General features: G+C 55.6%; 1 protein-coding gene across 1 annotated transcript in view; it reads left to right on the forward strand.

Moving 5' to 3' along the window:
• Nucleotides 1–5,690: 5,690 nt before the first annotated feature.
• The window catches only part of ZNF469 (zinc finger protein 469), a 53,623-nt gene continuing 36,836 nt past the window's right edge, over nucleotides 5,691–22,477 (forward strand). Inside the window, exon 1 of the mRNA XM_049864284.1 lies at nucleotides 5,691–5,939. The gene's annotated coding sequence lies outside the window, so the exon portion shown is untranslated. The remainder of the gene's footprint in view (nucleotides 5,940–22,477) is intronic.

A 22,477-nucleotide genomic window follows, 5' to 3' on the forward strand; every position in this document is an offset into this window, starting at 1 on the left:
CAGAGGCAATACGGACAGGAATCCTGATTCCTTTCATGCAGCTGGGCGGGGCTGGGGAGGCAGGAGGGAAGAGAGGAGGCCCGGAGGCCAGAGCTGAGGTGGCTGTCCCTGTCCCCTCCTGCCCAGTGCCTGCCAGGCAGTGCCTCCACAGCCAGATCGGCTGCCTCCACCCGGCCTTGCTCGGCAGCTGCCTGTGAAAGGGCTCATTCATGCCAGGCTGGCCCCTGCACTGGGCCCCGCTCCCTGGTCCTGTTTTCCTTTCATTAAAGGACTCCCGTTCAGAGCCCTGCAGGGGCTGAGTCAGGGATGCTTGGCCCCAAGGGTCTGCAGGGTGGACAGCTGCCCTGGCCAGGCACGTCCATCAGCATGTCTGAGAGGCCGGCTGACCCCTGGCAGAAGGGGAAACTGAGGCTCACCCAAGCCTTGTGGCTAGCTGACATACAGAGGGCCTTCCAGAGCTACCAGAAGGAGCTCAGATGGGCAAGGCCCTGCGCCATGAGGGAAGACAGCATGTGCTCAGATGGGAGGGGCGGGGGGGTGCTCCAGGCACCTCCTTCATAGATGTGTAAGCAGGCCATGCCCAGCTGAGGGTCCCAGTGAGGGCTGGGAGCCATGCAATCCCTCCCTCGGTAGTGCAGGTTTCTGGCCCTTCTTGAGAAGCAACACCAGAGAGCAAGGGGTAGAGCTGGGGCTCAAATCCAGGACCTGCTCCCCATCTCTGTACCTGTGCCCACAGAGAATGCCCCTAGTGAGGGTAGGCAGCCAAGGCCCCAGCCAGCAGAAAGCCTTGACTTCTGGAGCAAAGACGAAGAGGAGCTGGGGAGTGTGCAGGGCAGGAGGGCTGCCTGGAGGAGGAAATACTGCATGAGGGTGGAGCCGTGACTGTCTCTGGAAGGGTCTGCCTGGGGACACGGTGCCCAGATCTTATGCAGGCTGTGAGCTGGCGGCCCAGGCAGGGCAGGAAGCACAAATTTGTGTGTGCATGCATGTAAGTGTGCGTGCCTGTGTCTATGTGTGTGCCTGTGTCTATGTGTGTGCATGTGTGTGCATGTGTATGTGTGTGCACACGTGTTGTGCATTGCACATGTGTTGTGCATGCGTGTCTGTGTGCATATGTGTGCCTATGTGCGTGTATGTCTGTGTGTGCATGTGTCTGTGTGCATGTGTGTGTTCCTGTGTGCATGCACAAGGGACACAAGGACACCCCTTTCCTTACCCTTCTGTTGCTCACGAATGGCGCCATTTGTGGAGAGGGGCAGAGACAAGCCTGTGGGGGTGTCTGAGTCATGTGCCACCATTCCTCTGGAATGTCTCCCTGGACAGTCACTCTGCTGGTGCTCCCCTCAGGCTCCAGGAACTTCCTCCAGGCCCCCCAAGGTCATTCATTCATTCAAGCACCCCTCCTCCCCCCTTCCTCTTTCCTCCCTTCTTTTTACTCCCTTTTTCCTCCCTCCCTCCTTTTTCCCCTCCCTCCCATCACCCCCTCCCTCACTCCCCCTCTCTCTCCCCTTCCTTTCTTTCCTCCCTCCCCTCCATCCTTCCCTCCCTCTCCCATCCCTCCCTCCTCTTTTCTGGCTCCCTCCCTCCTTCCCCCACCCCATGTCACGCAGACACATTAAGGAGCACCCACTCCCCACCCCAAGTCAAAAATAGGTTCTACATGTAATTACTTAAGTTATAGCTAAGCAGTAAAGCAAAAGCTATGCTGTGCTGAGACTTTAATAAAGGCTTATTCATTATCCTGTTGTAGCTTCCCTTTTCCATCCTAGTGCCCATATTTTTCCCTTGATATCAGGACAGAAAGCCTCATCAGTCCTGGCCCCTGAACTCAGGTGCCTGAGGTGCATTGGGGTGAGCCCACCCAGGGATCTCTGAGGCTGAGATGCTGCCATGGGGACAAACGCTGGTGGGTCGAAGGCCTCTCATGTCCCTGAAACCACTTGCTCTTCCTCCTTGGACATCACAATCACGTCTGACTGCCCCGAGACCCCAAGAGATGGTCCATGTCATGGGGCTGGGGATCCCAGAACCCCTTCCCGGGGGATCCCAGAACCCCTTCCCGGATGAGCATGTGGACAGTCAGTTTGTCAACATGCCCAGGGATACAGGGTGGGCAAGTGGCCCAGGGGACTGGTGTCAGGCAGCTTGCACCCCGGCCTTTGCCCCCTCTCTGAGCACCCAGACCTCAGTTCACCAATGACAAGTCCTGAAGACGTGCACCATGCTCCCAGCATGCATTTCCGGAGTCATTTACTAGCAGCCTGGGATCCACCCAGGTGGAGGCTCTCAGGTCCTGTGAATTTCCACCATGGCCACACATGTGTGCATGGAGGGTACATGAGCCTCGAAGCTCAAAGATGTGTAGAAACTAAAGGGCAGTCATGACCAGGGCATTCCTGCACCTCACACCCCCACCGGCCAGCCAGGCCCCAGGGGAGGAGGCGAGGACCACGTAGAGGCATCTTCTCACCCCGTTCTCTCCCTCACCCTCACCCTGGGCTCAGCCAGAATGCTGGTGACCAGAGAGTAGCGTGGCGGTCAGCCCTGGGGACGGGCCCTCTGCCTTCTCCAGCCTTGGTTTTCCCATCTGGAATGTGGGGTTAAGGAGCTGTACGGAGCCCCGGAGTTCACAGATGTGAAATCTGCTTTGGAAAGTCTAGGAAGTGTTGAGCCATTGGGGGCAACAAGCCACAGCCACGGGACTGGGCTGTCTGTGGTCACAGGTCTGTGGTCGGGGGCTTCATCTCTCAGGCGTCAGGGTCTTTGGTACCTAGGGGGCCTGGCTGGGCTTGGTGTGGACCTACACAAAGGCTAGGGGTTGGTGTTGCTTGCAAGAGGCACAGCTGCCTGCACAAACGCTGTGTGTTCACACACGGACACTCAGTCAGTGTCAGGCGTGAGCGACCATGTGACAATATGCCCCTGGAATTTGCCAGAACATTTCCCACTCCTCCCTCCCCTCCTCTGAAGTTCGGTAAGCGGTTTCATTTTTGCATCCTGCAAAGGTCAGCAGGATGACTCAAGGGGGACCAGCAGGAGCCGGGCGGGTGGGCGTGGCGAGAGGCAGAGCTGAGCAGCACAGCTGTGGGGAAGGCAGCTGTGCCCCTCTCTGGGCCTGTTTCCTGTGTGCAGCGCAGCTTTGGGGTGCATTGGACACCTTCCTGTGTCTTCTCAGAGCAGCTGGGTGGGAGACCCTGCCCTAGGCCCATGGCCTTCATAGCGCCCCCTGCAGATGTCCCAAGTCTGCACTCCTCCCAGGAGGCTCAGGCTCCACCCCTAGCTTGGGACAGTTTGGGGACTGTGAGGAGGAGGAGGAGGTGCCACCTAACCCAGGCCAGGGAGGGGTTGGGATGTGGAGCAGCCTGGACCACAGACCACCCTTACGAGGTTCCCACCCTCGGTTCTGCTGACATTTGGGGCCGGATCCTTCTGTGTCATGGGGACCACCCTGTGCACTGGAGAGCGTGCGCAGCACCCCTGTCTCCATCCGTCAGATGCCGGGAATATCAGCCAGAACAACAACTTCCTATCCAGATGTTGCCAGATACCCCCGATCGGGGAAAGCCACCCTGGGAGGGTGAGAGCAGGGCACAGTCTGAGCTTGGGAGGTGGTCCTGGGCAGAGTGACTGTGGGTATGTCACTCACTGCTCCTTCCTGTGTCCTGGGAGAGTCAGGGTCCCGCATCGTCAGTTGTTGGAGTTCGCACAAAGCCTGGCCACAGGGTGTCCTTGTCAGCTGTCATTATGACTACAGTCGGGGGATGGTGGCGCTAAGTGTGGGAGCTGTCACTTCTGCCACACTCATAAAATGTGCTGAAAATGCCCACTGATAGAGGGCGTTCAGGTCCACCAAAGGCTGTGCACACACACACATATACACAGAGGCACGTGCGCATACAGGGGTGAATTTTAAAACTGGCCTTTCTGAGAAAAAAAAAAAAAAAAAAGACCCAGTAGAAAGGACAAGAAAGGAAACACGTTCTGGGAACTTCGTCTGCAGTGGCGGACCCCTTGGCACAAGAAACTCTAGGAAACCTATTTGATTAAAATCCTGATTAACCTGCAAAGTTCTAGTCCTGCGTGTTGACTGACGGAGAAGGAATCCCCAGGACCGCGGGGCCCCCCCGCATGCCTCTGGGACCTGGGGTGGTGGGGTCCTGGGGCACCACAACCCCTTCCTCCATTAAAGTTCTTAAGTCGCCTCTTGGGAATTCTGGAGCCTCCTTCAGACGCTATGATGAACAGCCACAGGAAAATGGAAGGTGATTTGCAGTTTAGCTTGCTGCAAACTGGGCATGAAGATTGGCGCGTTGGCAGCCTGGTGCTGCAGACCCAAGACCGGGAGGCAGGGCCTGGCCATTCACAGGTTCCCAAGGCTGGAGGTTAAGCTATACCTCACTTTGCATAAGAAAAGTGCTACTGAAAGGGGGTGAAATTTGAACTTCAGTAAGTTAAAGCTTGGAAGGCCCTGGGGGAGCTGGTTGGAAGGCGGAGTTCTGAAAGGTTCCTTTCTGTAAAGTGAAGAATCACCCCCACAATACTAATTCTTACAGAAGCACTAAGTTCACCCTTAAACCCATTAAAAAAAAAAAAAAAAACCATTGTTGTCAAGTCAATTCCGGCTCATAGTGACCCTATAGACAGAGTGGAACTGCCCCATAGGGTTTCCAAGGAGTGCCTGGTGAATCTGAACCGCCATTCTTTTGTTAGCAGCCTAATGCTTAACCACTGCGCCACCGGGGCTAAGTTCACCCTTAGGTTTGTCTAAAGCAGGGAGGGAGTGCACCTGTCTGTGAACGCCACCCATGGGGGCTGCACTCCTGACCTTTGTGTCCCACCTGGGCTCTCCTTGGTTAGAAGGCTGGATGCCTGGTCTCTGCAAAGTCATTTCCAGCTGTGTGGCTTTGGGTGGGTCCCTGTCTTCTCTAAGCCTGGGTTTCCTCATCTATGACATGAAGCCATTGGACAGATGGCTGATCCTGCTCTACGGGTGTGAAGGTTCCAGCTCCCCAGTCTATGTACCCAGAAAAGTTCCCTCCCAAATTCGTCAGGCCAGTCTCCTCAGGGCAAGGCTCCCCCACCCCACCATCCCATCCCACCCCTGGATGAGGAGCCCAGGGCACAGGTGCTCAGGTTCAGGGAGTGCCAGCTCCCACCTGCCAGGCATCTCCTCCCAAGGTGCCTTCGGGGTGCCAACCTGCTGGGTCTCAAACTGAAGTTCCGCAAGCAGATGCCCAGCCACGGTTATGATATCCCCCTCTTGCCCTCCCCACCGGAAGCAAAGGGGAAAATAATGTGTTGGTACCTAAACAGAGTTGGAGAGGAGGAAGGAGGCGGGGGACACCCCGAGATAGGGGAACACATGGAGACCGCCTGGGTAGAGCCAAAGGTGCCCTTCGAGAAGTTGTGTGAAATCTGGCGTTTCCATCCGGGTGGGGGCAGGGGCGTGGGGAGGGGACTAGGTCTAAACATCTTCCCCATCAGGGTGCCCCAATCACTAGGGTAAAATCCGCGAAAAAAAAAAAAACACCTATGAAAACCGGTGCTAAAACTAGCTGGTGGGGGGGGCGGGGGCAGCAAGTCTGTAACCCAAGCGGCCCTGTGGCTCCGGGGGCAGACCCCGCGGGCGGCCGGGGCGGGCACCCGCCTCACTGACCTCCCAGCGGCCGCTGCGAGGCTGTGGGAGCGGACTCGGCCGGAGCCGCGCCTTCCCTGCCCGGCGCGGCCGCCCTGAGAACGGGTGAGGGCTTCTCCACCCCGCCCGGAGGGCACAGAGCTGCGCGCGGCGGCGGCGCCTCGGTGCCCGGCGAGCGGGCGGGCCTGCGGTCAGCGATGAGGACTGCCGCGTTCCTCCGCCGGTCGCCGGCGGCCGACGCGCCGATTCCGGAAGCTTCTCTGGAGCCGCCAGCGCGGCGAGTGGAGCCGGGCCCTCGGAGGGGGTGAGTGTGGACGCGCCTCTCCCGGAGCGCGCGCCCTGCGCCGGCTCCGCGGCTCGGGAGCAAGTTGGGGCTCTGAGCGGAGGGCCAGAGGCGCCCTGTGGAGGGGGCCACCTAGCTGCACCACACCGCGCCTGAGTCCCTGGCCCAGCCGCCGGTCCCTGGCGCCCTCAGTGGCACGCCCAGGCCGGGCCCTCGAAGCCCTCGCAGTGCCCGGCAGCGCCCGGCCCGGCTCCCTCGACCTTGCCGGGGCCCGCTCGCCGGCCGGCCGGGACGCGCGGCGGTGCACACGCCGGGCGGCGGAGGGCCCGACCCTGCCCTGCTGTATTGGCCAAGATGCGGGCCAACAACTCGGGCCAGTTTGCAAAGTACAACCCAAGTCCCCGGAGTCACGTGCCCGCCGGGGGCGCACCGCCGGGGCTGTGGGGAACCGGGCCCAGGGAGCGCGGTTGCTGCGCGGGCTCATTCATTGCTCATCCGAGCAGTTGGTCCCGGGACCGGCGTGATGGAGACGCCAGCCGCCGCCTCCTCCGTGCTGCCCACGGGCGTGCTGCCCACGGGCGTGCTGCCCTGAGGGCTCGCGGGCAGCAACCGCGGAAGCGCCCGGCCGGGGTAGGAGTCTTTCGAGTCGGCCCAAAGGCTTGACACCGCTGGGCGTGGGTGCTGTGGATGCCGCCCCGGAGGTCACGCCGCACTCCTGTGCCGCCCGTGCGCCCCTGACCAGCTCCTGGCGCCGAGGGAGCCGAGCTAGAGGGACGCACGGGGACGAGGCGCCCCGCGCGGCGGAGGCCGGAAGGGATGGCCAGCCCGACTCTGGAACTTCCCGCGGCCACCCAGGCCCTTGTCCCTGCACCCGGACTGGTGGTGCAGGCGGCGGCTGGAGGGACCAGGCCCAGAGGCTGCCAAGTGGGTTGTCAAGTGGGCTCTTGGGGCCCTGTCTGGGCTGAGGCCCTTCACGCCTTTCAGACTGGTCGCCCCATGCAGGGAGTGTGCCACGTGTTATGGCATTTAATCTTCACTTCTGAGAGAGAGAGAATCCTATGTCATAGGTGAAGACACCAAGGTTCAGAGAGATTAGGTAACGGCCAAGGCCACACAGGTAGTAAGTGGCAGAGTCCCTGAGAGTCGCTTTCCTTCTGCCAAGATAGGCGCTCATCCGGCTTGGTCTGTTCATTGGACAAAGGCCATCAAGCCCCCTCTGGGCCCCTCCCTTTGTGGGGCTCTGTTCTGGAGGAGAAGGCAGGCTATAACCCAGATGAGCAGGTAAAATGCTGGGGCAGTTTTTGACACTGAGTGCTGAGCAGGAAAGGATCGGAAGCTGCTGCTGGTTACAATTTTAGGAAGGGCGGGGGCAGCATGGATGAGAACGTGCCTCGGAAGGAAGTGCTTTTGCTTGTGGTGTGCCTAGACTGGCAGGTCTCCAGCCACAGGGCGGAGAGTGCCACAACCCCACCGGCCTCACCTGTAAATGGGAAGACCAAGGAAGGTGTTTGAGGCTAACAGCAGAGCCGGAGGTCTTGAGGGGAAACGTGGCCCCTTCAGAGTCTCAGCAGTGTGACTGGACCCCAGGCTGGCCGCAGCCCAGACAGTGTGGCAGCCAATGTAGCAGCGCAGGATTTCAGAGCAAAGAATATTCAGAGGTTGCGAATGCCAAACCATTATCAGTGTTTCAGTTTCTATCAGATCCCCTCCCTCCAGCTTACTAACTCTACTTGAGTACCTCCAACAACGGGGAACTCACTCTCTATTGCAGCAGTTCCCACGGCTGCCTCTGAAGAATTTTCACTAAGAGATTATGGCTCCTGTAAGCCTAATCCTCTCTAGCCCTGAACCCTTTCTGACATGACTTTTCAGCTGAGGCACCATCCTGGCCACCTCCTCAGGGAGAAATTTAGTTGGTCTCTGCCCCCTTCTCACATTTGCTGGCCAGAATTAAACCCAGGGCACCAGGGCAGCCTAGAGGAGAGACCGCTCTCACCTCCTGTCTTCCAGAATCTTCCACCAGTTCACACTGTAGACTCATGGGGAGCCCTATAAGACTGCTAAGCCACCTCCATGCTGGTCTTGATTGTCTTAATAGTTCCGTTACCTGTTTGCTTCCTCGTTCAAAACCTAGGACTCAGAATGGTGGGGAAGTGTAGTAGGTAAGAGAATGGGTTCCGCAAACAGCTACTTGGGGCTTTGTGGCCTGGGGCAAGTCACCTCACCTTTCTAAGGCTTGGTTTTCCCATTAGGAAAATGGGAATACTCACAGAATTCGTGGATGGGCTGAGGTGGAGGTGCCCACAGCACAGTCCCACTTCAAGTGCTCGGCAGAGGCTGGCTGTGGTGGTCAACACCTGACGGGTTTCGGGGAGAGGCCATGGGGTCTGCAAAAGGACTCTGAAGATGCAGACACCGGGAAGGGGCAAGGTGCCAGCTGGGTGCCCAGGGTGGGACATTGCAGGGAAGGGGATGCACTGGACTGGGACGCTGCCCACCAGGCTTTTTGGGATGCAGCCTCCTCGGGTCTCCCCAGCTGCCTGCCCTCAGTTCTGGTTCTCACTGCGTGATTGGGTGGGGAAGAAGATTGTGAAGCGGGGTAACAGCCTGCTTCCTGCTCACCACAGATGAAGCCCAGGCCATTGCCCTGTGTGCGCCACTCCAAGGCAGTCCTGGTAGGTCCGGTCTAGGGACCCTTGCTCTCCCATCTCAGTCCTCCTCCGGCCCCCACATCCTGCCCAAACCAAACCCATTGCTGTCGAGTTAATTTCGACTCATCAACCCTAGGTATTTATGTATGTCTCCATCTCCCCGCTAGACAGCCACCTCTTGAAGAGCAGGCCCTGTTCCAAGCCCCATCCCCATAGTGCCTGGCCCAAAGGACCCTTGGCACACAGAGCAGAGCAGGCTTAGAGGTTATGCCACCTCCCCCAGTCTCTGCCCCTTAGGACTGGCTACCTAGACTTGGGCTTGTCTCACCCTGAGACAGACCACAGCTCCATGGGTGATCCCATCGCCCATAGCTCTGTTCTCTGTCCCCATGACCAGCCCCAGGATAGGCCAGTCCCCTTCTCTGATGGGCCTGACCCATTTCCTGTGGAGGTGGGGGGCTGACCTGAGCAAGAGGAGGTGCTAGAGGATGGGGACTGGCCCAGCAGCCCCTGGAAGTGGCTGGGGGCCTGTTTCTTTGGCCTCTCCCTTCTGAGCTTACCCTTGTCATTGGCCATGGCAGCCATAGCAGGGGTGGCAGATGCTATCATCTGGAACTGACCGAAGTCTCGTCCTTAGGTCCCACCATTGACTCAGCTAAGGACTCGCCATTTCTCTCGGTGGGGGGAAGCTGAGCTCTGACCATGGCTGGTCCATAAGGTTTTGCTGGTTGCTGCACAAGTATGCTTAGCTCACCAGGCTCCGCCCACCCATGGCTGTGTTCCCCAGGGGAGCCCCTTGTTCTGAACACCCAATGCTGCCCCAAGCCGACCCTGCTTTAGACACGTGCGCGAGCGGGGCCGCTGTCTTTGCTTCCGAGGTCGAGCACAACTAACCCCGGTACAGCCTGAAAGCTGCCCCTCAGAGGCCCAGGGAGTGAGGAGAAGCATCCATTTTCAACTTGGGATTCCCTCCTCCCTCAGGTGCTGTCAACCCTCCAGCCCCACCCCCTGCATTCTTCTGGAGTGACGTCACTCTCATAGCCTCCCCTGGTGCTGGGGGCGACCAGCCAGTGCTGGGGAGGGTAGGGGCCAGCCTCAGAAGGGGCTGGGGGCACTGTGAGCTCCTGCCTCCAGATGTTCTCCGAAGCCCGCCCCGCCCTCGCTGGCTGGCCTGCGGTTGCTCATATGGAGCCCTGACAACCAGAAAGTGAGATCAGCGAAGAAGACGCTGGCAGGAGCTCGGGGCGTGACCCGGCGTCAAACTATAGGCTTCACACTCATTACTCATCCAAACTCACTGGGACTGAAGTGGTCTTGGAGAATTACACTGTTGCTTAAATAGAGCTGGCTTGCGGAGGAAGGAGTCCAAATATAAGCTCCCAGTGGAACCACCTGGGGGGGGACCTGAAGGCAGGTGAGAGGCTGGGCTCACGGAGGGGGCTGGGGCTCACCTGGGACACCCTGGCACAGGGGTCCCAGCCCCCCATCCCTCTAACCCATCACCCAGCACTTGAAGCAGGGGGGCAGCATCGCCCATTCTCAAGTTCCCACACTCCCAGCTGCTTCCAGCTCCGGATGGGGGAGACCCTTGAGTGGAAGGAGCATGGGATAGGGGGGCCTCAGAGCCCTCACAGCTCATCCCATTGCTATGGCCCACATGTGTTTACACGTGCAGATGGCCCGTGAGGCCCCCTTCGAAGTGCATGGAGTAGCTGCCTGCCCCACCTGCCCACCTGTAGGGAGGCATCCCCCACCTGGATCTCTCTCTGCACCACCCCCCCTTGCCACCCAGGGATGGAGGCCAGGGAAAGCACCCAGAGAAGGACAGAGACTGAGAGAGTGTGAATGAATGAATGAGTGAGTGAGTGAATGGACAGGTGAGTGGATGAGAGGAGGAGAAGGAGCCAGTCTATGAATGGAGGGGAGTGGGAATCCAAGCAGGGGAGCTGGGCCTCCCTGCCCCATCCTCAGCCCTCCTGGCGGACAGCTGGAGCCCGAGCAGGACGGGGGACATTCCATGCCCTGCTGCCCGCTAACAGCTCTGTCCTGTCTCTGGCGGCTCCTGCTGCCGCCCCAGCCAGGGGCCAGACAGAGTCCACATTCATGAGCAGCCATGGAGGCTCTCTGGCCGGGCTTGGCACGGCAGCGGCTCCTGCAGAATGTGACCGTTGGGAGCGTCCCCATGTGGCATTTTCTGCATTCCTCCGGGGCTGCAGGCCAAGGGCCCGGGTAAACAGGCTGTCCTCTGGGCACGGAGGTAGGCAGCTGGGTCTGCCTGCTGGGGCGTTCAGAATTGGGCTTCTCTGTGCCCCCATAGGGGCCGGGGGCAGAGGGCAGCCAGGACACCAGACCTGAGAGCACAGGAAGCGGCTGAATCCTAGAGGCCGAGGACCATGTCCTCCGCACCCGTCCACATCAGCCTTACACACAGAGACCTTTTTTTGAGATGTAGCTCACATACCATAATGCTCCCCTGTTAAGTGCTTTTTAGTACATTCACAAGGCTGTGCAACCATCACCTCTATCTCGTTCCAGAACGTTCTCGTCACCCCAAAGTGAGACCCCGTATCCATTACCTCTCACTCCCCATTCCTTCTCCCCCTGCCCCTGGCAACCATAGTCCACTTTCTGTCTCTATGGGTTTGCCTGTTGTTGACATTTCATATCTGTGGAATCATACAACATGTGGTCTTTTGTGACTGGGTTCTTTCACTTAGCATGATGTTTTCATGTTGTAGCATGTATCAGCACTTCAGTCCTATGTGTGGCTGAGTAATATTCCACTGTATGGATGAATTGTGTGTACCCATTCATTAGTTGGTGGACACTTGGGTCATTTTCTCCTTTTGGCTGTTGTGAATAGTGCTACAGTGAACATGTGTGTGTGAACACGTGTTTTCATTTCTCTTGGATAGATACCTGGGGAAATTACTGGTCGTGTGGTAACTACATCGTGAGGCACTGCCCGGCTATTTTCTGTAGTGGCTGCACCATCTCCTGTTCCCACCAGCACTGTATGGGGGGCAGGAACCTTTACCCAGTCCATGGACGAGGAGGCCAAGGCACAGGGAGGCCAAGACACCGGCCCAGGGCCACACAGTCGGGAAGCGGGATGGGGGAAGCCAGAGCTCTGAGCACACAGATGGGGAAACCGAGGCAAAGCGGGTAGAGGCCATGATCCCAAGTCTGCATCTCTGAGGGACAGCACCCCCCCCAGGAGTCTCTGTCCAGTGACCCCTGCCCCTGCCCCTCACTTCTCCTAACAATACTGATAAAAAAAAAAAATAGCTGCCACTTATTGAGCACTTACCGTGTACCTTGCTCGTGCTCTGCTGTCTACGTGAATTACCAGTTGTCATCGCAGCATCCATTAAATGAACCCAGTGAGTGAAGGGCAGACTGCGTCCCCTTAAGAAAAGACCCATAACGCTGTCAAAATTCCATACTGCTACTCCTTCTCCCAGCCTCCTCCAAAAGGACCATGGCCTTTTACCAGGCAGCTGTGCATCAGGGAAAAGGGAATGAATAATCAGACTTTGGGGGATTCCTGGACACTGGCCCTGAATGGACACTAATCCCAGAAGACCCAGTGCCACTGCTGTTCACCAGTCAGAGCCAGGCTACTGAGGCCAGGAGACCGTAGCATCTCAGCTCAGGTTCATCTCATTGGGGGTCCCGTGGGTGCCCAGGCCCATCCTATAGCCATTTCCCCAGTTCTGGAATGCACTGTTGAAAGAGAGATACTCAGCAGCTGGTGGGATTGCTGCAGCCCTATCCCAAAGCCTGTACCACAGGGCAGGATTAGAAGGTGTCTGAGGAACTTGGATCATGGCCAGCAAGTGCCATGCGTCTCTTCCCACTCAAGCGGGGTGGGGTGGCCGCTCTGCCCTGGGCTCCTGGGAACCCCTGGATCCCTCCTGAGATGCCCCTGGACAGGAAGCAGTGCTACCTTCTCGTCTTCCCTCTTGGGCAGGTCTGCTCTTCCTCAGCCACCCCCTATGCATGGAGTGTGCATGTGTGTGAGTGTGTATGTACATGCATCTGTGTGTATGTCTTCATTCTCTACCTGAATCATACTTTGGAGAGACAGAGGATGCTAGGTTCAAACAACGTTCCCTCAGAACTTCAAGGATGTGCTTCACCATCTTTTTGTATTCCCTGCTTCCAGCGAGAAGACTGGCATCAATTTCTCATTCTCTTTTATCAGTTTTTGTTTCTCTTTATTCCTGGTGTTGTGGAAGTTTCTCCATGTGAGGTGTACTTTTGTTTTGTTTTGTATTGTATTGCTCAGAACTCAGTGGGCCAGTGGGCCCTTTCTTGCTGACAGCTCTTACCTTTCTTCAGCCTTGGGGGATTCTCAAGCATTATTCTTTAAATACCGCCTTCCCTCCATCATCTTTCAGCAACCCCTGTCAGATGGGTGATCGAATATTCAATCTGTTTTTATCTATTCTGTTACACTTACCACCTCCATGTTTCTTTGGGCTCCACTGTGGGAGGATTTCTTTGTCAAGTCTTCCAGGTCATAGTTTACATTCTGCAATGTTCATTTTGCTCTTCAGCCCATCTCCTGAGTTTTTTGTTTCAACAATTAACACTTTTCAGTTTCAAAACCTCTGTCTGGTTTGTTTTCATAAATACCTATTTTGTTTCATGGCTATGATGTCATCCCTTATCTTCCTGAGAGGAATAATTATGGTAATGTTTTAAGAGTCATTCTGATTGGCTTAATAGCTCTGTTTCCTTAGGTGTAAATTCTTCTATCTGTTGAACTTGCTGTTCGTTAAATATTCCATGCACTCTTGACTGAGTTTTCATCTCTTTGGTTGCAGTTTTCTCTTAGGGTGTCTGCCATATTGGTTTGTGGTGGTAATGGTGGGGTGGGGAGAGGTAAGCGATACTGCCACAGCCTGGGCTCTGGCCTGTTCTTACGGCAGTGGAATATGACATGAGGAAATGTGGGAGACATCAATGCCATTCTTCCAGATCCTGCCACCTCTCCTCAGCTCCCACCCCGGCTGCTCTTCCTGACTGGAAGCCTCCCACCCTTTCACTGTTACTTGGACCTGGACCAGGGAGGGGCTCTGTGGAAGGGCCAGCCAGCTGACCCTCGTGCTCCTTTGCCCCAGCCAATCACTCTCTTGTTGACCCTTAGTCCCTGCTACCCCATGCCCACCATCTCTGGGTACTTTGGCGGTGTTCCTACCCTTGGTGGCAGTCCTCCCCTGGGAGCATTTTGGGCTGTGGTTTCCTTCTTCCATCTACTCTAGCCTCTGTTTTCAGATTCCAGGGAAAAAGATCTCTTCTTAGTTTTGAGTATGGTTGTGGATGTATGTATATATTTTTCTCTTATTTTGGACTTGAATGTTAAAAGAGGAGGTGTAATGTGGTTTCAACTGACCATCTTGAAACAGGAGCAATTTCAAGATTTTAGTTCTAAAATTCTTCTCTAAGAGCAGGGAAGCCAAGTTCCATTCCTTCAATTCTAGGGGCCTTACACTGGTCATGGTGCCTTAGGCCTCATTTAATCCTTGGGACAATCTGTGAGACAGGTATTTTTGTCCCCATTTTACAAATGAGAAGACCATAGCTCAAGGGATCATGTAGGCTTCTCACAGTCAGGTTCCAATCCTGTTCCTTCCCTTGTGCCATACTTCCACCTGGCATCACACACCTTTGCCAAAGGTGCCTCCTGCTGGAGTCTGGAAAACACCACCTTGGTATTTGTGCCATGCCCCATGGGGCTGTGACTTCAGCACCTACAGCCACGAGTTCCTTAGCAGCCACCACGTAAACTCTGCTGCACAGGCGTCAACACTGAGAACCAACTTGAGCCAGGCCGCTGGCTCGGCGTGCAAGGCCCTGGCCATGGGTGTGGATTGCCACCCAGAGGGGTCTGGTCAGCAGCCAGCAGGGCCAGGCCAGGGAACACCAGGCTTTGCCCTTTCCCGGAGAGCTGGATGCAGAGCCCCTGGCTTTGCACCCATGCGTGTCCCTTTCTTATTTAAAAAAAAGTAAAATGTATTCAAACTAGCTCTACAGTGTCATGAAAAACAATTTTCAAATAATTTGTGCTCACTATAAAAGTACTAAGAGCCCTGGTGGTGCAGTGATTAAGAGCTTGGCCACTAACCAAAAGGTCAGCTGTTCAAATCCACCAGCCGCTTCTTGAAAATCCTATGGGGCAATTCTGCTCTGTCCTATAGGGTCACTACGAGTCAGAATCAACTCAGCAGCAAAGGGTTTGGTTTCTGTTTTTATACAAGTACTAAGGAGCCCTGGTGGCACAGTGGTTAAGTGCTCAGCTGCTAACTGAAAATTCAGGGCTTTGAATCCACCCAGTGGCTCTGGGAGAAAAGACCTGGTGATCTGCTTCCATAAGGGCTACAGCCTGGGAAACCCTATGGGGCAGTTCTACTCTGTCATGTAGGGTCGCTATGAGTTGAAAATCAACTCAGCAGCACACGACAGCAACGACAATGCAAGAACTACATGAATACATGCTTGCAAAGATTTGCTAACTCTGTTCATTTTGATTTATGCGGGTAATACATTATGTTAAATTTTTTTTTAATTTTTAAGTCAAATAAAGGAACATATTCCTTATGAAAAATTAAACTTTACCTGTCTTACCCCCAGTAGAGCTCATTCGCTCATCCCTATTATTCCAGCCTTTTTTAGTGGATTTGGATACTTACATATGTTCATAAAACCACATGATATACATATAGGTAAACAGCCGCCATCAAATTGGCTCCGACTCGTGGTGACCTTATGTGCAATGGAACAAAACATTGCCTGGTACTGTGTCATCCTCTCACAATAGCCAGCATATTCCAGTCTATCATTGTGACTACTGTGCCTATCCGTCTCACCAAGGGTCTCCCTCGCCCTCGCTGGCCCTCTACTTCACCAAACATGATGTCCTTCTCCAGCAATTGATCCCTTTTAATGAGGTGTCCACAGCAAGCAAGTTGGACAGTGTTCTGCTGTGATCCATAAGGATTTCACTGGCTAATTTTCAGGACTAGGTTGCCAGGCCTTTCTTCATACTCCACCTTATTCTGGAAGCTCTGCTGAAGGCTCTCCACCATAGGTGACCCTGCTGGTATTTGAAATACCAGTGGCATAGCTTCCGGCATCACAGCAACACTTAAACCTCCACCGTACAACAAACTGATAGATGGGTGGTGGTGAGAAAATTTAGGGTTAATCAAATTAATTTGTTAAGGCCACTGAAATATCCTCCCAATAGAGACTGGGGCGTTTCAGGGATACTTAACAAGACTGGCTTTTGCCGAGTTTTGCTTTATGCTCTCAGGTGTACCAGAAATGAGTCAGTAGCCCAGTGTCCAGAGCGCTTCCCTGGAGGTGGCACTGTCCCTCCCCTCAGATGCCCCTGGCTCCCTGTTGATCCCAGTTTCACGCCTGAAGCCCCCAGGGTGCGGGGTCTGAAGGGGCGACCCAGGCCAGTACAGGGCCCAGCGTGGATGTGGCTGCTCCAGGCTGCGGGGGTGGCCAGGCCCTCTGCAATCTCAGTAAACATCTGGCTGCAGGGCCTGGCAGAAAGCTGACCTTGCGGGTCCGAGGCTGGCAGCCGTGCCCAGCTATAAATACATGCTAGGCGGCCAGCCCACGTGCATTCCTGCTGGTTGCCCTACCCTCCCAGCGGAAGGACGGCAGCCGGCGGCCCTCTGGCCGGCCGCGGGCGCTCACTCACGGGGAGTGGGAGCGTGCCCGCCCGAGAGGTCAGCTCGGGGTGCCCGCAATCCAGTGGTTATCTGAGCACTCTGCCTGCCCTGCGCCCCAGCCACATTTAGCTCCGGGCCGGGTCCTGCACCGGCTGGCAGCTTGCTTTTCTTGGACTGCCAGGCTGTGTTTATGCCGGGCTGCTGCTTGGGGAGGGCTCCGGGAGGAGCTGCCTCCGTGTGACAGTGGTGCCTGGGTCTGAGCTGGGGGATCGCCGGGTGGGCAGAGCCAGGAGCCTGTTGAGTGAGGGCAAACATGGACTTCACCCCAGTGGCAGCTCTGAGCTGAGGCTACTGGGGTCAGAGGCCCAGTCATGTTGGGGATGTGGCAGGAATGGGGTGAGGTCAGCCACTGGGCTGTGGGACTGTCCAGGGTTCCACCTCCTTAAGCCTCGATTTCCCCAGCTGTACTATGAACATCATATGTCCTGCCTCCTCGGACAGAGAGGGGAGCTGTGCGGCCATCGAGCTGGATTACTTTGCAGAGTACCCGGGCCAGGCCTGTGTCCCATATCTCTAGCATGTGCTTTCAGGACACTAGGTAACTAGTTCCCATTGAGTCGACCCCACACGTGTCCATAGGGCTCTCAGTGGCTGATTTTTCTGAAGCCGATTGCTGGGCCTTTCTTCCAAGGCACTGCTGGGTGGACTCGAACATCCAACCACTTGGTTAGCAGCCAAGCATGTTGACCATTTGTACCACCCCCCGAGGAATCCACCTTCAGCAAAGATGATCAGAAGCCCTGAAGCATAGAGCAGTGAGGAGCCCTCAGAAATAGGGGGTTCCTTGTCAACACCAGCACCACCCAAGGGAAATAGGGCATGAGCCACGTGTGTAATCTCAAATTTTTAAAAAAGAGGAAAGGAAACAGGTGCACTTAATTTTAATGATACATTCTATTTAGCCCAGCGTATCCAAAATCATTTCATTTTGACCTGTTATCAACGTGCTTAAAAATTATCAATGAGATGTTTTGCATCCTTATTTTTGGACCAAATCTTCTAAGTCTGGTGTATGTCTACACAAGCAGGACATCTCAGCTTTCAAGCACTCAAGAGCCACGTGTGGTCTGGGTGACAGGCGGGGCAGAGTGAACAGATGGACCTGTGGGAGCAGTGTGCAAGGTGGCGGCAGAGGCGCTTTTGCATGGTGGCAGACGCATGTTGGTGCTCACTTCCCACAAGCAGCTCCCGTGTGTCCTGCTTGGTGAGCTCTTTAGATGCAGATTTGTCTTGCTGTTTTGTGTCCCTGGAAACCAGAGGATGCCCCAGTGGTCTTCAGTTAGTAAAGGAATGAAAAACGGGTGCCCAAGAGAAAAGTTGCCTTGGGAGCTTGAAGCCCAGGAGCACTGTGCTGAGGGGCTCCCGGAGCCTGGCATGCAACCAAGTCCCCACAGACACATCTGATTCTCATCTCTATGGCTCCTATGGTATCTCTCTCCTCATGGTCCCTGCAAAAGCCTGCGCCCACCCTGGGACACCTGAACCTCATTTGGATCTGCTCCCCCTCCCACCCCACCCTTCCTCCCTGCTGCCCTGGACAACTTTACTATGCCTTGTCCTCTATGACAGCTTTGCCTGAATTTGCCTCTCCACCCTGGGACCTGGGCTTTGCTGCCACATCTTGGCCCATCCGGCCTCTAATTGGCTCAAGTGACACCCCCAGAAATTAATCAGCTCCTGGACCCTTCCACCTGGAGGTGGACTCTGTAGGCAGAGCCTCAGGAAGTGGTACCAGAAGGAAGTTCCTTTTATGGCAGTAGACAGCCATTTAGGAAGTTCTGTAGGTAGGTGGGTGAATGTTATATTATTGAGAGTGCCTACCACATCCTGGATTGTCTGGGGTCATCCTCGCAGTAACCTCTGGGTAGATACTATGATCCCTGTCTGAGGCTCAAAGGACTGCAGTAACGTGTCCAAGGGTACACTACTAGTAAGTGGAAGGACCAGGGTTGGAGACCAGATGGGTACATTCTAAAGTCTATTTCCTTAGCATCACGTGTAATCGTCCTACAGCCCAGGGACTGTTGGCATAGACACATCAATCCTGTACTCCAGCTGGGACCAAACCAAAGCACTTGATTTGTTCAGACATATTTCTTTGTCTGCTCCCTCCACCTCAAAGGCCCTGCCCTCCTCCACCAGCAGACTGGCCAAGCCATCACCTCCTCTGTGCAGGCCTCCATGGTCTCCCTCATACTCGGGTCATGTGGCGTCGGTATCTAAGCACTTATGCTTGTGTGAGTTGGTGGAGTCCATAGGGTGTCGTCTCCCCCACCTACAGCTGTAAGTGCCCAGTGGGCAGAGTATAGGCCTTGGGATGGCCAGGCCTGCACCCAGTGGGCATTTCAGAGCAGCCACCCGAGGTGAAATGTGGGACAGACCCATCGCCGCGTGATGGTGCATCACAACCAAGCTCTGGTGTTCCCACAGGGACAAGGGCGTTGTCAATTGCAGTGGTCAAGATGCCTCTTACAGGGGTCTGCAGGGTGGACAGAGAGTAGCCAGGTGGCCACACTGATGTCCTTGCGGGGGACACCACTTACAGAACAGCCAGGCCCCTGGGTGGCCTGGCCTGGTGGGTGGAGGGGCTTCTATTTGGGCAAGCAGACGTGTCTTGCTGGACCTGGGTGTGGTCTCAGAAACCACAGGAGAGAAATCTGAGCAGCCAGTGTGGCCTAGTAACCTCGGCTCTGGGCCAGAAACTGGGTGCAACCAGCTGCCAGGCTGGGTGAGCTGCAGACTGCCTCTTGGAGCCTCTCAGAAACTTCTCCCAGGGTGATGGTGCTGCAGGAGAGAACAAGAGCATAAATAAAGGCTGCAGGAGAGAGCAGGCGCATAGGAGGAGTAAAAAGGTTACATTCTGTGAGCAGTGCTGAAGCCCAATGTGCTGGGCAGGGGGAAGGCCACCACAGAAAGCTCCAGGCCTCCCATGGGGCCGCTGGTTGGCGGACACAGCGGTGTAGGGGTACCTGGGGCTGTCAGGTGAGGATGCCTGATGTGTGGCTTGGGGAAGCGGCTGGACAGGAGGCACACAAAGGGACAGGACTGGGTGGCAGCCAGAGCCCTCTGGGGGTCCAGCCTTGAGCCTGCTGCCATCTGTCCAATCCCACTACCTTCTCCTCTTTCCACGGGTGGGTGTGACTCCATCCCTCCCCTGCCTCATTGTCTGCCCTGTCCTGCCCACCCCTGGACCGAGAGGCAGCATGATGCCCACTAGGACCGCAGAGCAGGGAGGAAGGAGCTTGTTCTCCCCTGTGATGGGCAGGGAGATCCCTGGAGACAGGTGCGCAGGGCAAGGGTACTGGGGGCAGTTGAAGAGGAAGTCGCTGCTCATCCATTGTGCCACTTAGATACTTCTGGTCTGATATTCCCGCTCTGTAGAGTGCAGAGTCAGAGCTAGCAGGTCTGGAAAATGAGGCTAACTTAGGTCAAGGTTCTGTGGCTGTGCTGCCCACCATGGCCGCCTCTACTGTATCATACAAATATGAATCTGAAGGAGTCTCTGGGTGGTTCAGATGGTGGAGCACTCACGGTTCAAATCCACCAGAGGTACCTTGGAAGACAGTCATTGAGATCTGCTTCCAAAAGGCCACAGTACTGAAAATCCTATGGAGTAGTTCACACATGGGGTCGCCATGAGTCAGAATTGACTCAACAGCAAACAATAGCATGTATGTATGTATGTATATGTGAGGTAGATAGACAGATAGATGTTGTCAGCTGCTTCTGTCAAGTTGGCTCCAACTCATGGTGACCTCATGTACAACAGAATGAAACTTTGCCCAGTCTTATGCCATATTCACAGTCTTTGGTATGCTCGAGTCCATTGTTGCTATTGTGTATTTCGAGTGCCTTCCAAGCTAGGGGGCTCATCTTCCAGCAATGTATCAGATAGTATCCTGTAGTGGTTCATAGGTTTTTCATGGGCTACTTTCCAGAAGTAGATCACCAGACCTTTTTTCCTAGTCTGTCTTAGTCTGGAAGCTCCACTAAACCTACCCACCATGGTTGACCCTGGTGGTATTTGAAATACTGGTGGCACAGCTTCCAGCATCATAAGAACACACAATTTGCAAGTACCTAGCAACCATAGTACAACAAATTGACAGGTGGAAATGGATGGATGGATGGATAGATGGACGGACGGACGGACGGACGGATGGATGATGGAGTCTCCTGTGTAAAATTTCTTTGGATGGATAATGGAGTCTCCTATGTAAAATTTCTTCTGGGCATTTGAACAAAGGTTTCAGAGGCTAAAAGAGTATGAGCTTAACAGGCTAGTTCACTCAACTCCTGTCCCAGATGTGGAGGCAACATGAGTCTGGATGGACAGTCGGGATCGAAAGCAGAACCTGGCACTTGATTTCTGGCCTCCTATCTGGGGCCCAGGCCAAGGGTCCGGGCAGGGTCTGCTGGTGGCCATGCCCCATCCGGAGGTAGACCCAAAGGAGCTGGCACCATCCCTGTCAGCCTGGCTGGGCGGGACCTCAGTCGGCCAGTGGAGAAAGCTGGGTCAGAGCAAAGAGCCCGAACCTCAGAAAGGGTTTTCTGTCTGTAAATAAACAAATGTGGAGGAAGTACTTCCTCTCCTTCCTGGATGGGCCTTTGATCCTATCTCCAGCGTGTGGCCTGGAAGCTCCCCTGTGGTGTCTGCTCTGGAGAGCGACTGGCGGGAGGGGGTGCTGAGGACGCTGGTTCTCACCCCCTAGATCCTCACCCCACCCATGTGTTAGGAGGAGGACAGAGTGATGAGCCCTGAGGAGTTTGGTGGACAGATTTGGGGAATTTTCAGCATCCAAAGCGTTTGGGATGGGATTTGTGCCCCGCTGCCAGAGTAGATCCAGACCCGAGTAGTTATTGTAGCAGGTCCAGCCCAGAGCAGATGATGAGACATTTACAGCCACAGCAGATGTGGATCACGTGCTTTCTGTGCCAGGAGTGTGCCTTGCATCCTCCCCACAACACCCCCAATGGGGTGGCTTCTATTGACTCCTCGATTAACAGACAGGAAGTCTAAGGTTCAGAGATGCTAAACTTTTTAGTTGTAACACAGCCCCAGACCAAGAGGCTTCCAACAACAACCCCATCTTATTGTTCACAGGTCTGCCAGCTGCAAGCAGAGCCCTGCTGGTCTCACCTGGGCTGCTCAGGGTCAACGAGCAGCAGGCTGGTCCCAGACAGTCCAGGGCTTTGGTCAGGTGGCTCAGTTCACGGGTCTCTTAACCTTCACCAGCCAGACCTGCCTTCTTACTGGTGGTGGAAACTCGTGGACACGAGCTTCACACTCCCATGACGTCACCTCCACCTCCTTCTACTGGCCAGGGCGGATCAGAGGCCAGCTCAGGTTCAGGGCAAGCAGAGACGCCCTCTTCACTGGAGGAGCTACAGAAACGCATGGCCGAGTTCCTCTACCCCCTGACCTACTCTGCCCAACCCATACAGTAGGGCTGAGCAGGGATTTGGACCAGCCCCAGGGTCACAACCCCGAGCAGCTGTGGGGCCGGCAGGCCGGTTGAGCGAGGGGGGCAGATCAGGTGTGGGGGTGGGGTGGGGGTGGGGCCGGGCTGAGCAAAGAGGGCCCAGGCATCTGAGAAACCACAAGTCTGTGTGTGCGACCGCCTGATTGCTAAGTGCTGGCAGCTAACTTAATTTAAAGACAAATGACTTTAACAGTAGAACGCCCTTGGTGGGGGCCAGGTAGGCCTGGGCCACCGGGTTTGACGCTAAGCTCCCCACCTCTGGGCAGGCAGCACAACACCCACTCCTGTGTAGCTCCTCTGCTCACTGCCTCCTCCCCGTGTTTTCCACCATCATGTCAGGAAGCAGGGTCCACCGCCTAGGCTAGGAGCAGCACTGTGAACAGGGCCAGTTTGGGTGTTTCAAGAGTATTCCAGCCTAGAATTCCTCCAGTACCTGTCCCCTCCCCAGGGTCAGGCCAGGGGCCACCCTGTCTGGCAGCTCAAAACCTCTGCTGCAGAATAAGCTGGCAGGGATGACGGCTCCACTTGCCAGATAGGGAAACTGAGGCCTGGCCAGTTGGCAGAGAAGCCAGGCCCACACTCAGACCTTCTGAGACCATTCTGCGGCCCTGGAGCACTTCCACCTGGCTTGGCATAAGGACCGCTGGCTGGGCCAGGGAGAGAACTTGGTCCCA

The sequence above is a fragment of the Elephas maximus genome, chromosome 21, assembly GCF_024166365.1.
Source record: "Elephas maximus indicus isolate mEleMax1 chromosome 21, mEleMax1 primary haplotype, whole genome shotgun sequence".
In the NCBI taxonomy this organism is placed as follows: domain Eukaryota; kingdom Metazoa; phylum Chordata; class Mammalia; order Proboscidea; family Elephantidae; genus Elephas; species Elephas maximus.